Source organism: Anolis carolinensis, chromosome 3 (assembly GCF_035594765.1).
Source record: "Anolis carolinensis isolate JA03-04 chromosome 3, rAnoCar3.1.pri, whole genome shotgun sequence".
NCBI classification, from domain to species: Eukaryota; Metazoa; Chordata; class Lepidosauria; order Squamata; family Dactyloidae; genus Anolis; species Anolis carolinensis.
This window is the reverse complement of record NC_085843.1, coordinates 248,897,498-248,911,917: the sequence shown is the minus strand read 5'-3', so window position 1 is coordinate 248,911,917 and position 14,420 is coordinate 248,897,498. Positions and strand designations below refer to the sequence as shown.

Genomic DNA, 14,420 nt, shown 5'->3' with positions numbered 1-14,420 from the left:
GCTGGACCTTGCAGTCCAACAGCATATGGAGAGCTATATTAATTCCCACCTTTATTTAATCAGTGAATGATATATTCTCCAAAATTCAAAATTTATTTTATCTGAAGTTTTCTATTTTTTCTCCCCCAATATCCTGGCTAATGAATTCTGGAGAAAAATAATCTATCTAACAATTAAATTATAGTCTTAATCGAGTCATTTAACAAGTGAGTCATTGGATCATTGGGTTTCATAGGAAATCCATTACAGTTCCTCAGTTATTTGAACTTTTCACTTCTTATAGGAATTTCTGAGAAAGATTGATTCCAAATAATTCACATGAAAGAATAGATCACTGAACTTTTTTACACAATTTTCAACCATTGTTTCCTCTTCTGTAGACTCAATGGGATTTGACTGAAACCCCAATTGCTTTAGATTCTTGATTTAGAAAGCTAAGTATAGATTTAAAGTTGAATATACTTTTGTAACAACTGTTACTATTTTCCCTTCTTCTCACCCCCTATATTTTTTATTATTTTATACAGGTTAAGTACCCCTTATCTGGAATTCCAAATTCCAAATATTCTAAAATCCACAATTGTCCATATGAGTGTCTGAGATAGTGACATCTTTATTTCTGGTGGTTCGGTATACACAAGCTTTGATTCAGGCACAAAATTATTAAAATATCATATAACAGTATCTTTAGGCAATATGTATAAGGTGTATATGAAACATAAATGCAGTTTGTGTTTAGAACTGAGTCCCATTTCCATGGTATCGCATATGCAAATACAGGCAGTCCTCAAGTGATGAACAAGATAGGCTCTGTAGGTTGAATGTGTGTGTAAGCTGGAACGGTTATATCTTTAAGTGTAAATCTCTCCCTCTCCCTCTCCCTCTTCCTCTCTCTCCCCTCCTATCTCTCTCTCATTTTGGTTAGCATAGGGAAGGGTTAACACTCATGTGATGTTTGTGTTTTAATGTGCCCCTGTTCAGAAGATTTCACCTCAATTTCTGTCCCTGTGATAATTCGATTTTGAAAACTTTGGCTTGTTGTAGAAACAAGGATTGGTAAGAAAGCTTCAGCAGACACACCTTTTTCCCATGATAATTCTTCCAGGAGTGAATTTTCCTTTCTAGGGGTAATTTTTTTCTCACTTCCTGTTGTCTCACCCTCATGAGTCATTTTTAAGTTAAATGTTTGTCACTTGGAGACTGTTTGTACAGGTATTCCAACCCCCACACTCCAAAAGAAAAAAAAATTCTGAAATCCAAAACATTTCTGGTCTTAAGCATATTTGAAAAGAAATACTAAACACATATTAATCATTTCCTAAATACCAGTTAGGCACTCTTTTCAAGGCAGTGACAGAACATTTCATGGGATTTACGGGAACAGGAAAAATTAAGGTGTGGTTTTAAAGATTATAAAAAGGTTATACCTGTCAATGTTATTTAATAATCTTTGATCACACATTACAATAAATGGTTAAATTAAACCTTAATTTTAATGAAATTGCTAAATTTATTTTATAGACCACTGATTTTCTATCTTTTTTCTTATTCCAGGTATGAAGACATGATCTTCAAGAACTGTGCACATGGAAAACCACAGTATGAATTTTGAAATTTTGCTCATGGCCAGTGAAGCTTCGTATTCAACATCAGATTGAGTCCATTAACCAGAAAATATTGACCATATGAAAGAAACCTTTCCAGAATTCCTTGATTAAATCAACCACAAACCATGCTGGAAGGAGGAATCTGGGAGCTGTAGTTCAAAATTGTAATTTTCCCAAGATCTATTTCTTCTGCTTGCATACATCTGGAGCATCCATAAAATGCACAACCAATAGGTTACTTGTGTGCTGGTCAGCAGGCAAAAAACAGAGAGTGTCTCTGACTCGCAGATTATCTGTGAGAAAAAAAGCAGAATAGCAGTAGTGACACCACTTCCCTCTATGTGAAGTTTGGATAATGTGCCTGTGCACATACATATATATATATATATCTGTAAAGTGGACATCTGTGTTTAATAAACTTGTAATTTAGACAGCTAGATGGGATGTCTTGCTCAATCCTGCTCCATAGAGTGATTGAACATGTTTAGATTGATTCACATTTATCTTTTTGTTTTTTAAGAAAACTAATGCCATCCATCCATGTAGCTTCCATTTCAAGGAAATGGATTGTCTGCTAGACTTGTATAAGTAACTAATTTAACTTAATTTTCTATAAATAGTTCTTTGGCATCATCTAGCTTCTGCTATTTTTGACTTCTAATAAGCTATATATGCGAACTCCCTGACAGATAAATCTATTCAGTTGAAATAATTCCCAAGTATGATATTGATAGTCTTGCTTTATGTTGTAGTTCTGGCGCAGAGTCAAAAACCACATTGATTTTGAAGCCACAAGAATACAAGTTCCAATGAACACAGTGAGAGTATCATTTGATTAACAGATTGGACTAAAATAACCATCATTTTAATAATAAATCTAATTTATCAGAAACTAGATTTAAAATTCTGGCTTTACCTTCCTGACAATTAATTGTTGATAGTTTTGTTTCCTAGTTTTGCTTAAAAGAGCAGTCAGGCCTTAAGGACTTACTTCCAAAATAGTTGACCACAGTACATGAACTGTTAATAAGCCCGTTGCATTCATCTGAGGACAAAGCCAGTATAACGGTCTGTTGTTGACACAGACATTTGTAGGCATATTAATCAGGTCCTGAGGCCTGTCATGTATTGATCGATCCTGAAGGAGAAAAATAAGATCTTTATAAAGTTCTGCAGATCTGACTAAGGCAAGAGACACATCTATCCCTACACAGTGTGTTGCCAGCAGTGGCCATTGTTACTGGACTTCCTCATCCACATGCATTTTTGGATGATATATGCAGTTGGAAAATGAAAAAGAATTAAAAGGAGATGGTGGCAGGGTATAAATAAAGTGTTATTATTATTATTATTATTATTATTATTATTATTAAATGCAATGACATTTATTTTATTTATTGTGTCAGAAGCGAATTGAGAATATAGTTATAATGCATTAAAAAACCACAAACAAAGTTAAAAACTTGGCATTGTACTAAATTTTCTTTGATCAGAAGCTGATCACTTCAAATGCCTCTGGTGTTGGTGTAAGAAGGTCCTCCATTGTGCATGTGGCAGGGCAGATACACTTTGTAGTAGGTAGTCTATGGTTTGTTCTTCTCCACACTTGCATGTTATGAACTCCACTTTGAAGCCCCATTTTTTAAGATTGGCTTTGGATCTCGTGGTGTCAAAGCACAGGCTGTTCAACACCTTCCAAGTCACTCAGTCTTCTGTGTGCCCCCCTTTCCAGTATGTTTCTCAATAGCAATGCATTTGCATGAATCTAACAAATTATTAATGACCTATGAGGACTAATGATAGTTTTGCACAGCCCTAATATTCAATGGACAGCAAATGCATAGTTGTAGGGAGAGGCATTGCTTGTTCAAGAAGGGAAATGGTGCTAGAGAAAACATTGTTGGGAAACTGAGATTTAGTTTTCCAAGGGAGTCTCAGTTGTCAGGTAGCTCTTGCTTCATGGGACACAGGTAAATATGTAGAACAGAAAAGGAAAAGAATAAAGCAAAGGTGAAGCAACCTGTTTAAGGAGGTGTGAATTTGGGTCCAAACTTAGAGGGAATGAGAGTACCACCTTAGAATAAACCCATGTGTGTGTAGAGATTAAAAGGAGGACATTTCCAGTGCCATTGCCTAATTAGGATTTTCGTCTTTGGCCACCAAAAATGTCCAGAAAATATATTTCTCTGAAATTAGAAGAAAACATCTCACACCAAAAAGACTTAGAATTCTCTATGTGTACTGGCAACTCTGTTCTGGAGCAACAAGAACTTCACCAGAGGTGGAAGCTTTTTGTATTTTATGTACATCTCTAAACAAATAGAACTCAAAATAATGAAACCAGAAGGCCCCAAAGACTGGACTACTATGATATAGCCTCAGATAACTGGCTCACCGTTGCCTAAGATGCTTTAAACATGCCACAGAAGGAGGTAGAAGATCTCTACTAGATAACTATATTATTGTAGAAGCCCAGTTGCACATTGGAAGTTGTTGTCTAAGACATGGATGGAACAGAATAGGGTTGTCCAAATTTTCATTATGTTTCTCGTTTCGTAATTATTTCGGATTGTTCTTGTTTTTTGAAACGAGTATTGAAACGTTTTCCCTGGGCGCAACTGGCAATGTAATTCGAACCATCGTTGGCCCATTCTCTAATTGTTTCTTAAAATTTTCGTTAATTTTTTTCCTTCCAAAAAGTTTTTTTTAATATTTTTTTTTTAAAAAATTATTTATTTTTGTTTCTGCAACCTAACATGAATTGGAGCCTAGCGCAGCCTAACATGGCTACCGCTCCCTGGCCAATCAGAGTCTTCCACGATGGCTGAAAAAGGTGGGGGCTAGTGTCCTCCGCATCCACGTGGAGGATCGCTATAAAAATCCCCTCCGCAACAGAGCCAAGCTATTCTGGGCTAGGATACTGAGGAGAGAGGGTGGTTCGCGCGTGCTGGGAAGCTGCATGCTTGCTTGGGGGAGAGAGGGCTTAGTGACTGTTCTGGCTATAGGGGGTAGAGTGTCTGTCTGTTGTTGCTGGTTCGATATTGTGTTTTGTTTTTTTTTGGGGGGGGGGGAAATTGGCTTGGGGCTTGTGGCAGAGTCCTTGCTGTGGCTTTAGGGAACTTTTATTTTCCAAAGGACGTCTGCGTTCCTGCAAGTGCAAAGCTTGGGGTGCTTTACTTATCTACTCCAGAGGGAGTCCCTTTGCCTTTCTGTTTTCTTTTTTGGAATTTAGCAATCACCACATCAGCCCTTCTTTGCAATCCTGAAAGGGGGGGACTTGAAAATAATAGTTTCCAAAGGACGTCTGCGTTCCTGCAAGTGCATTGCTTCCCTCCCGCTCCGTTTGTAATCCCAAGCCCCCGGGCTGAGTGTTATTGCAGCAATCACAAAGACACACATTGTTTTCAAACCAAAAGGGTACATTGGAAGAAATAGTTTCCAAAGGACGTGGGGTACCCGCCAAGGCATTGCTTCCCTCACGCTCCATTTCTATTCCCAAGCCTTGGGCTGAGTTTTATTTCTGCAATCACAAAGTCAGACATTGATTTGATTCAATAGAGGGTCCACAGCAATTTATAGTTTCCAAAGGACGTTGCCAATCCTGTCAAGGCATTGCTTGGCGTGTGCTGCATTTCTAATCCAAAGTCTACACAAGTAGAAGAGGGACTTTTACAGTGATAAGAACCCAATTGAACAGGAAATAAGACTTTCAAACCAGGAACAGGTTTCTTCAAATATTGAAAAATAGTGTATTATAAAAAGTTATGAAAATTCGCCAAAAATCATAGGAGACTGGAAACATTCTGCAATTTGTTGAGCAAAGAGTGTGGAATGTGTTCTCTCACTGTACCAAATTTGATGAGAATAGCTCAAGAAATGAGGGCGGGAGACCCCCAGAAAAGTCCCCCCGGTTTCCTGTTTTTTGGCAATTGCGCATGCGCGTCCGCCATTTTAGAAACATTTTAGAAACATTACGAATTTTCGGAAATATCCGAAAATTTTGGGTGAAAAATTAAGAAATAATTTCTATATCGAAGAGTCGGCACCCCCTACTTTAGAAATGAGAATTGAAACATTTTTTCCATCGATCAGACAAGCCTAGAACAGAATGTAGAAGCAAGCATTGACATAACTGGACTGTGCTAATGTGTTGGATAATTGCAGCTTCAATACCTGAAAAAAATAATAAGTCAAAATGTATTTTACCTTTGGAGATTTTATTTTTAATAATATAACTTCAAGTGAAGTAAATGGGACCTGAGCTGCTAACTGATTTTTTCATGTTGAGCACTGCCAGGAAATTCGTTATTTAATTTTTTATGAATTTGTATAAAGGATACAATAGTACTTGGAAAATAGAGAGGTGCTTCTGGAGTTGACGTCTCAGGTATCAAAAAATCTTGGTTGTGCTTGGCTATAACCTGACTTGTAGTTGGAAGGGGAACATTTGCTTCTCCTTTTCATTCAGCAAAATATGGAAAATATATGGAAATGTCATAAAGAAAAATCCATAAAAGCAGGAAATATGATAGGTTACAGTTAGAGAAAATCTCGAAAAGTCTCCCAAAAGTTATCTGAAACAAAATAGATCTTTGGGCTAGAACTGAGAAGTGTGTGTATGTATTGGGGGGGGGGAGGTATTTCGGTTCGACCCACACTGTCATATAATGCAGTTAGGTTTATGCTAAGGGTCATGTAGCCTATTCAATTATTAATGCATTACTACTTACTTATCCCAAAATCTTTGGTCAGACTTGGTAATGTTGATAAGAATTTTAATCCAAAAATATCTCAAATCTGCTTTCAAACCAAGTAGCCCCATTTTATTATATGGCTGAAATACATTCAGGTATGAGAAGAGTTATTTACCTATAGAATTATTTTCAGTTTGGATAGCCTGTTATTCTCTGAATAAAATGTATCTTTCTGAAAGGATGCAAGAAAACAAATCAATCTCATATTCTTGACTCAGATATTATCTTAGAGATGGATATAAATCAGCACCTGGGAAGATGCATTTTGCATAGAATTGCAAAAAACATCAACTGTTTACTATATATTATACATCAAGTAGTTGTTAAGAGCTAGGTAAGACTATTAACTGCATTCTGCCTCTTAAATAACAAAAAAGCCACTTTCCATGATTTTTCCAAAATAAAAAAAGTTTATAACATCTTATATAATTTCAACACTGCACTGAAAACAGAGCATCAATTGCAGAACTAAACTAAGGGAGAAAATGTTTTAAACTGGTTAAGCAGCATGTCTTATACTAGAGAAATCTATTTAACCATTGGATTCTTATTCATTTACTGTGACTGTTGAGATCCAGGCATGTTGAAAATGGGAACTAACTTAGAAAAGTAAGAAAGAATCTTGTCAGCCCATGACTTATTGTAATCTTCCTAAGAGCATGTGGGAACTCTGCACATAAAATTTCATTTTCTGCAGAGAAAACAAATTTCAACCCAGAAAACATTTGCTGCTTGAAAAAACAAAATTTCTACAGCAAAACAAGCACTTTCTATGAAGGTAGTGTGTTTCTTTCTACATAAAATGCAAACAAATGTACATTTTTGACTTAGAATGAAACATGAACTGTGAAGATCCTCACCCTTCTAAGAGCCTCCTCATCCAGGTTTCCTGTTTTATATTAAGTCCATAAAAGCCTGTTGCAATTCCTCCCCTTCTTCCTTTCCTAAATTTCTCAAGACATAAGAATGAAGAATTCATGCTGTTATTCAGGAGTCAGGCAAACCTTTCCAAAGCAATGCACACACATTATTTTAAAAGCCATTTCCTTTATGCAATTACTTAGCATCTTGTTGCCTTCTGATATCTTGTAAATAGCTTTCCATCAAGGCCCAATGAATCTCTTGTAAAAGGAAGAAAAGAAACAGAGACCTTTAGCTAAAGTATAGTTTATTTCCCCATTGTTTAAAAGGTAATTGCCTGTTAAGTGACTCACAGTATTCCAGGGTTGCCTCCTTATGGGTATAGACTGCTGATATTGTATGGAGTTCCTTACAACTCTAATAGAAATGGTGTAAAACAAATTTCACATGTGTTTCTTGTTGAGTGCCTTGTCTTGCTGGCTAATTAGAGCACATGGAGAAACTGAAAACAGCTTAAAGCAGACTCAGGTGAACAGCATTTTAGTTTATACTTCCAAATTGCTCTTCATACATAGAAATGGGCATGCTGGCTTTTCTGCATCATTTATGGATGTCGGTTTGTCAGCTTTTGACTTGTATGGTGTGATGGATCCCTTCCATTTTTGTGCCAGGATTGAAATGATGCAAATTCCATTTCCTCTCCCACTTGTCCCCCACCTTGCTATTCCTGAGACAGTTTTTTTTTTAAATTCTCAAGATTTGAAAAAAATATTAGGCACCCCTGCAAATGCATTTTTAAAAGAAAAGCAAATAAAACAAACAAGCAAACTATAGAGCAGTAGAAAAGGGGAAGGGCAAGATTACAAGGGTTTTTTTGTGTGTCAGGAGTGACTTGAGAACCTGCAAGTCACTTCTGGTATGAGAGAATTGGCCATCTGCAAGGACGTTGCCCAGGGGATGCCCGGATGTTTTGATGTTTTTAATCATCCTTGTGGGAGGCTTCTCTCATGTCCCCGCATGAAGCTGGAGCTGATAGAGGGAGCTCATCCGCGCTCTCCCCGGGTGGGATTCGAACCTGACAGCTTTCAGATCAGCAACCCAACCTTCAAGTCACAAGGCTTTAATCCACTACGCCATTGGGGGCTCCATTACAAGGTTACAGAGCTTGTCATAAACTAAGGCACATGATCAGGAGCTTAGTTTAAACAAACAAGAGAGTCAGCCAAAGTCAAGAGTCCAAAATCAGAGAAACCAAATATAGGAGTCCTTGGAAGTCAAGCCAGAATAACAACAAGTACAAATCACAAACAGAGAAGTATGAGCCAGTGCAATGATTCAAAATACAAGTAGCCTAAGTCAGAAGTCCTTGAAGTCAAGCTGGTGAAACAATAGAGTCAAGTCAGGACCAATGAGTCAGATAATGAAAGCCAAGATCACAGTCCAGGGTCAGAATACCATTCATCAGAGCCCAGAAATCTTGAAGTCAAACCAAAGGGCAGCAGAGCTAAGCTCCATGTCAAGAATACATTGTCTACCACCCTGAATTCCACCACTGAGAGCCCTTTTGTAATAATAATAATAATAATAATAATAATAATAATAATAATAATAATAATACTTTATTTATAACCTGCCCTCTCTCCCCAGAGGGACTCAGGGCGGTTTAAAGAAATAGCAAAAATGGCAAACATTCAATGCCTGAAAACAAATCAAGGCAAAACATAAAATAAAATAAACTCAATATAACTTATAACCAACTGGGATTGTATCGGGATCTCAACTGCCTGTCTGACTATTTCTACAGTAACTAAGAATGAGAATAAGTTATCCATCCCATGGCATGTGTTGGTTTCCAAAGTACCTTTTTGAATTCAAAACATGTAAGCAAAGAAAAGTAATTGGGAACATATTGTTAACAGATCTAAAGTATCACATTTGGCAGGGCTGCCTTCAGTTTTCTCATTTGTCTCAATTCCCTGTCATTCCTTAGTCATAGCCTGTTGCTAGATATTCTTTTGGTGTTCTTTCGTTGTTTTCTTTTCTTTTTTACAGGGAAGACTATTCCCTTTGGAGGCACAAACTATATAAAATGTGAGCTAAATAGAAGTTGTGGGGGCACTTTTTGTGGGGCTAATAAATGGTATGTTTCCTCTGATGTATTGTGCAGGCATCTTTTTCAATTGCTCAGTAAGAATTATGTGGTTTTACTGCAAAACCTCAAGGCTGGATGGCTTTTTTTTCTGTGCAACTTAAATGTCTTCAGGGAAACATGATAACTGGATCCCTGCTTTTCTTTAAACCCACAGGATACTTACACCCAGCTCTTCTGAGAACAATTCATTTATCCTGAACGGTTGGCTTCTTGGGTTACTTTTTGAGCAAACAATTATTTCCTCTGCTGCTAATGGTTGAATCACAGCCACTTTTTGATTACAGGTAATTTTCTTTTACCACAGAAAACAAAACCAGATAAATAAAAATATCAACAAAAACAGCAAAATAGGATGAGTATATAGGCACTTTTATAAAACTGAGGGCCCTATATCCCAGGATCTGATCCCAGGTTTTCTGTTTATTCCAGATTATCTGGCAGTAGGAATTCATATAATTAATGCAGAAAACCTGGAATCAGATTCTGGGATATAGGGCCTGTCTGGAAGGGCCCTGAGACTGATCACTTTGCAAAGTTTTAATTTTTTAAAAAATGCCTGAAATGCATAGCATGAAGAATTGGTACATGAAACACTTCAGAATATTGAAAAAAATGATTTCACAAGTGTAATGCTAAAATCAGCCTACAATATAATCATTGTTTGGCTTTTTCTCATCTTCTGTTCTTATATTCCATTAATGACACTGAGGGAAGCTAGATGATTTAAAACCTGTGTGTGTGTGTGTGTGTGTGTGTGTGTGTGTGTGTGTGTGTGAGGAGAGAGAGAGAGAGAGAGAGAGAGAGAGAGAGAGAGAGAGAGAATAAGAAGATTACACAATCTCAGCAGAAAAAGGAGAAAAGTCAGTTATAGAATAGAGAATGGAATAATCCCAAGGTGATGTCTGATGTCAGAGACCATAATTAGGTGTTAGACTCTATATATTCAGAAGTTATCTCTCTTCTCTAATATTTCTGCATCCAATAGCAATGCTGCTTTTGTTATCATCCTCATAACTATCATAATCACCATCATCATCACATGCCCATCAACTGTACTAATTTTACAGGGAATCCCAATTAATCTTCTATTCCCTTTTTCCAGGTGTCTTTAAAATGTCTCAATTTTGCTCTCCTATTAGCCCCCACATTTGGTGTTTACATTTCCCTCCTTGTCCTCAGCATATCTGAGTTGCTGAAAATTGAGTTTAAAATGCAAAGTAGTTAGTACTCAACACATTGAGAGGAGAGGAAAGGAGGTGGCAGACTCTTGCTTTTCACATTAGGCACAGGCAAACACATTCTGCTGTATCTTCTCCTAACTTGTGTATTTTTGTTATCTTGACCTCACTTTGGTATTACTTGCCTTTATATGTCTTGTTTTTCATTCATGAAATGTTGGGGTTATGTCATAATCATTGACAAGAATCATCACCCATGTTCTTCCTGTTACTTTCATTTATCACTAGAAATTCTTTCTTTTTTTTTTTTTGGAAAAATGAGAATGAACAAGACATATAAAAGCTGTAATTTTATGTGGGAGTTATGTCTTCATAAGTGGAACTATATAAGTGGAAATTAGTTAGTTACCTAATGTCTGTATCTAATATAACAGAGGACTGTTGTATTACAGCTGCATAGCAAAACTGACAAAATGCCCAATTCACATTATGCACGGATGTTCCCATACATATAAAGGACTCTTGTTGATCTCCTAATATATCCATATCTATATCTAATTCACTAACAAAGATTTTACAACATCTCTGCTATATATAACACTGGCCAACACACATTTTGGTGCCTCAATTGTAAGACTTATTTCTGGGTATATTTGACCTGCTGATTTCAGAAATGGCATCAGTTTTCCCTATGAGCTCTAGAGATAAAAGGTAAAGGTAAAGGTTTTCCCCTGATGTTAAGTCCAGTCATGTCTGACTCTGGGGGTTGGTGCTCATCTCCATTTCTAAGCCGAAGAGCCGGCATTGTCCGTAGATACCTCCAAGGTCATGTGGCCAGCATGACTGCATGGAGTACCGTTACCTTCCCGCCGGAGTGGTACCTATTGATCTACTCAAATGTCTATTTACTCATTCATAAAGAACAATCATAACCATATCCATGAAATTAGAGTTGATGTCGTTTATTCAATGCACCCTAAATAACCACAGGAACAGGCCTAAAAACCAAGGCTGGAAATCTGGGAGAAACTGGGTTATTTTAACCCAGGTCCTCCTGGATTTCTGTCCTCACCCTAACCCAAATCCTAGGCTTTCCATTGGGGAGTGCCATCCCCTCCAGCCCCCCATTACCCCCCAAAACTTACCCGAGTGGCCTGCCAGCAATGAAGGCCACTCTACAGAGTACTCCTGATGCCTAAAAAATGATGTATCAGGAGGCAAGGAGAGAGGAGGAGGGAATTCTCCCCCCCCTCCTTATGCATAATTTTCACATGTCAGCAGTACTCTGCAGAGGGGCCTGTGCTGCCGGAAGGCCCCTTGGGTAAGGTTTCTCTCAGAAAATGGGGGGATGGGGGAGAGGGTGGTCGCCTTCCTGATCCTTTGGGCTTCAGGAGCCCAAAGAACTGGGAAAGTTGTGAGGATTGACCCCTGGGACTACAGGACCCACACCTGGATGATCTTATCTTAAGGTCTGGATCTTTCCAGGTGTTATATTAATCTGGAAAAAAAATGGGAAAGTCCTGTTTGCACATCAGGTAAAACCAAGAAAGGTCCCACAATATGGGCTTGTCTGGAAGGGCCCCAAGACACAAATATATATATATTTGGTTGGGCTGTGTAATATATGTAAAGCTATGTTGTATAAAAGGTTATATAGGATTCTGACAATCAATAATTTTAGTATTTGAAAGATAATGGTTTTTTGCCAGCATGAAAACATTTAAGAAATGCCTAAACAGGATATCACAGAAACTCAGAGCAGGAGTTAGATTAACACATTTTTCTTAACCGTTGGAAGCAATTATCATAATACTAAGGTAAAGGTTTTCCCCTGACATTAAGTCTAGTCGTCTCTGACTCTGGGGGGTTGGTGCTCATCTCCATTTCTAAGCTGAACAGCCAATGTTGTCAATAGAATCTCCAAGGTCATGTGGCCAGCATGACTGCATGGAGCGCTGTACGTTCCCACCAGAGTGGTACCTATTGATCAACTAATATTTGCATGTTTTCAAACTGCTAGGTTGGCAGAATTATCATAGTCATATAATAATTATAATTTAAGTCAAGGACTGACATGTTGTTTCAGTATATAACAAAATCTTAGGCTTGGAGGTGGCTTCACATGCAATTTAGTCCAAATCTCTGCTGAGTACAGAAAACTCAGTGTTGAAGTTTATCCCCCTTGAAGACCTTTGACAAGGAAGCATCCATCACCTCTCTAGGTAATTTGTTCTGTTGGTGACCTGCTGTAACCAATATCATTACTATTTCTTCTAACCTTCAACTCATATATGTCCTCCTATAATGTCAAACCATTACAGCAAATCTTTTCATTTGAAGCAATGTATCCTCTAAATGATGGTTCTAAATTACATGGTAAGCATTTATGATCTATCTCCCCCTTGCAGTGTCATTTTCTCCAACAAAGCATACTCACCCGTTCACCCAGTACTTCAACATAGGGCTCCCCCCAACACCCTGACCATCTTATTGCTGTCCTCTAAGCACATTCCAATGTAAATAGCTAATATGGAGGTTATGAGGCTGACCTAAACTAAGGCAATTAAAACCAAAATCTCTAGGCAGGGTCACCTCCTACGTAAAAACCATTAACTCAAACATATTTAGTTTGGTCCTTCATTTTCCAATGTGAATCTCCTTCACACCATACTCACTGTTAAATAAATGCATTAATATTAACATAAGATCTCTAAAATACAAATTGATATTTACAGGAAATGTGATTTTGGGTTTTTTCCCTCTCCCTTATTGTTATCAAACTGGCATTCAATGCAATCAAATGCACTAGTTTTAAATTATGACTATATCAGGCCGGAATAGTTAATTATGTGAATAATTGCATCCTGCCATTAGGATAATCGTAATTGGAAGACTGAGCCATCACTTTCTAATTTTGTACACTTTTTAAAGCACTGCTTTTTATGTTTTGAAATAATAATCTGATTAGTTATTGTAAGATATTTTAAAATAATAAAAATAGAATATGCAGACTTTAGAAAATAATATCCAAAGCAGTTCAGAAATTAAAATCAAGGGATGTTAAAAAGTATATACAAATAATCCAACAATAACTGGAAATTTAAAAAATTCTGAAGCAGAAGCCCACTTCTACTGCAATTTATTAGTTTTTATGGTGTTAAAATACTATACTTGTTCAGTGGGAATTCAATAGGTCCACATAATAATACACATCTAGAATTTGCCATTTTAAAACTAAATTGCCTAGAGATTTTTTCCAGTTGCTCTCTTGCAACCATTCCTAGCATGTGCATCCAGCCCATCCAATGTCCACTGAAAGTTCCTACTTGTGCAAGTAGTTTCTCTTTTCCTATTGGAGAGAGAAATTCAATATATATTGCTTCTCCATTACAGATATGAAGATTGTTCTGTTTCCTTATCATTGTGTTTCTCTGAATAACGTTTCTCATGCTGTTGTTATTTATTCGGTTGAGAAAATTTTATTTCTTGCAAAGGCATTCACATATTTTCCTATTCATTTTAATAAGCATGTTTAATGTCCATATTACACATCCCTCATCAACACAAATATTTTTGCATGCATATGTATATAGTTACAACATTCATATTTTAAAGTATATATAAAGTTTTTCAAATTTTATATTTCTCTGAAATGCTCTGAAAATCTCACAAATCTGTCTGTTTAGGGAGAAGCTTCACTTTATCTTGCAATGAGTTTGGGGAAGCTTAAAATTGGCACTTTGAAGATTTCAAGCACAACACAATTTTTTCACACCCTATATTCAATTGCAATGACAAGAAACCTTATAAATGTAGGAAATATGTTTGAACTTTAGAATTATGGATAAGGGCACTGTCTTCTGTAACA

At 37.0% G+C, this 14,420-nt stretch overlaps 1 long non-coding RNA gene across 1 annotated transcript; it reads right to left on the bottom strand.

The window, feature by feature from the left end:
- Positions 1–214: 214 nt before the first annotated feature.
- On the bottom strand, positions 215–7,682 carry LOC103280376 (uncharacterized). The gene is made up of 4 exons (XR_507321.3): positions 7,576–7,682; positions 7,222–7,305; positions 2,599–2,745; positions 215–1,900 (listed from the first exon to the last, which is right to left on the bottom strand). It is a non-coding gene; the product is annotated as an uncharacterized LOC103280376 (long non-coding RNA).
- Between the last annotated feature and the right edge of the window lie 6,738 nt (positions 7,683–14,420).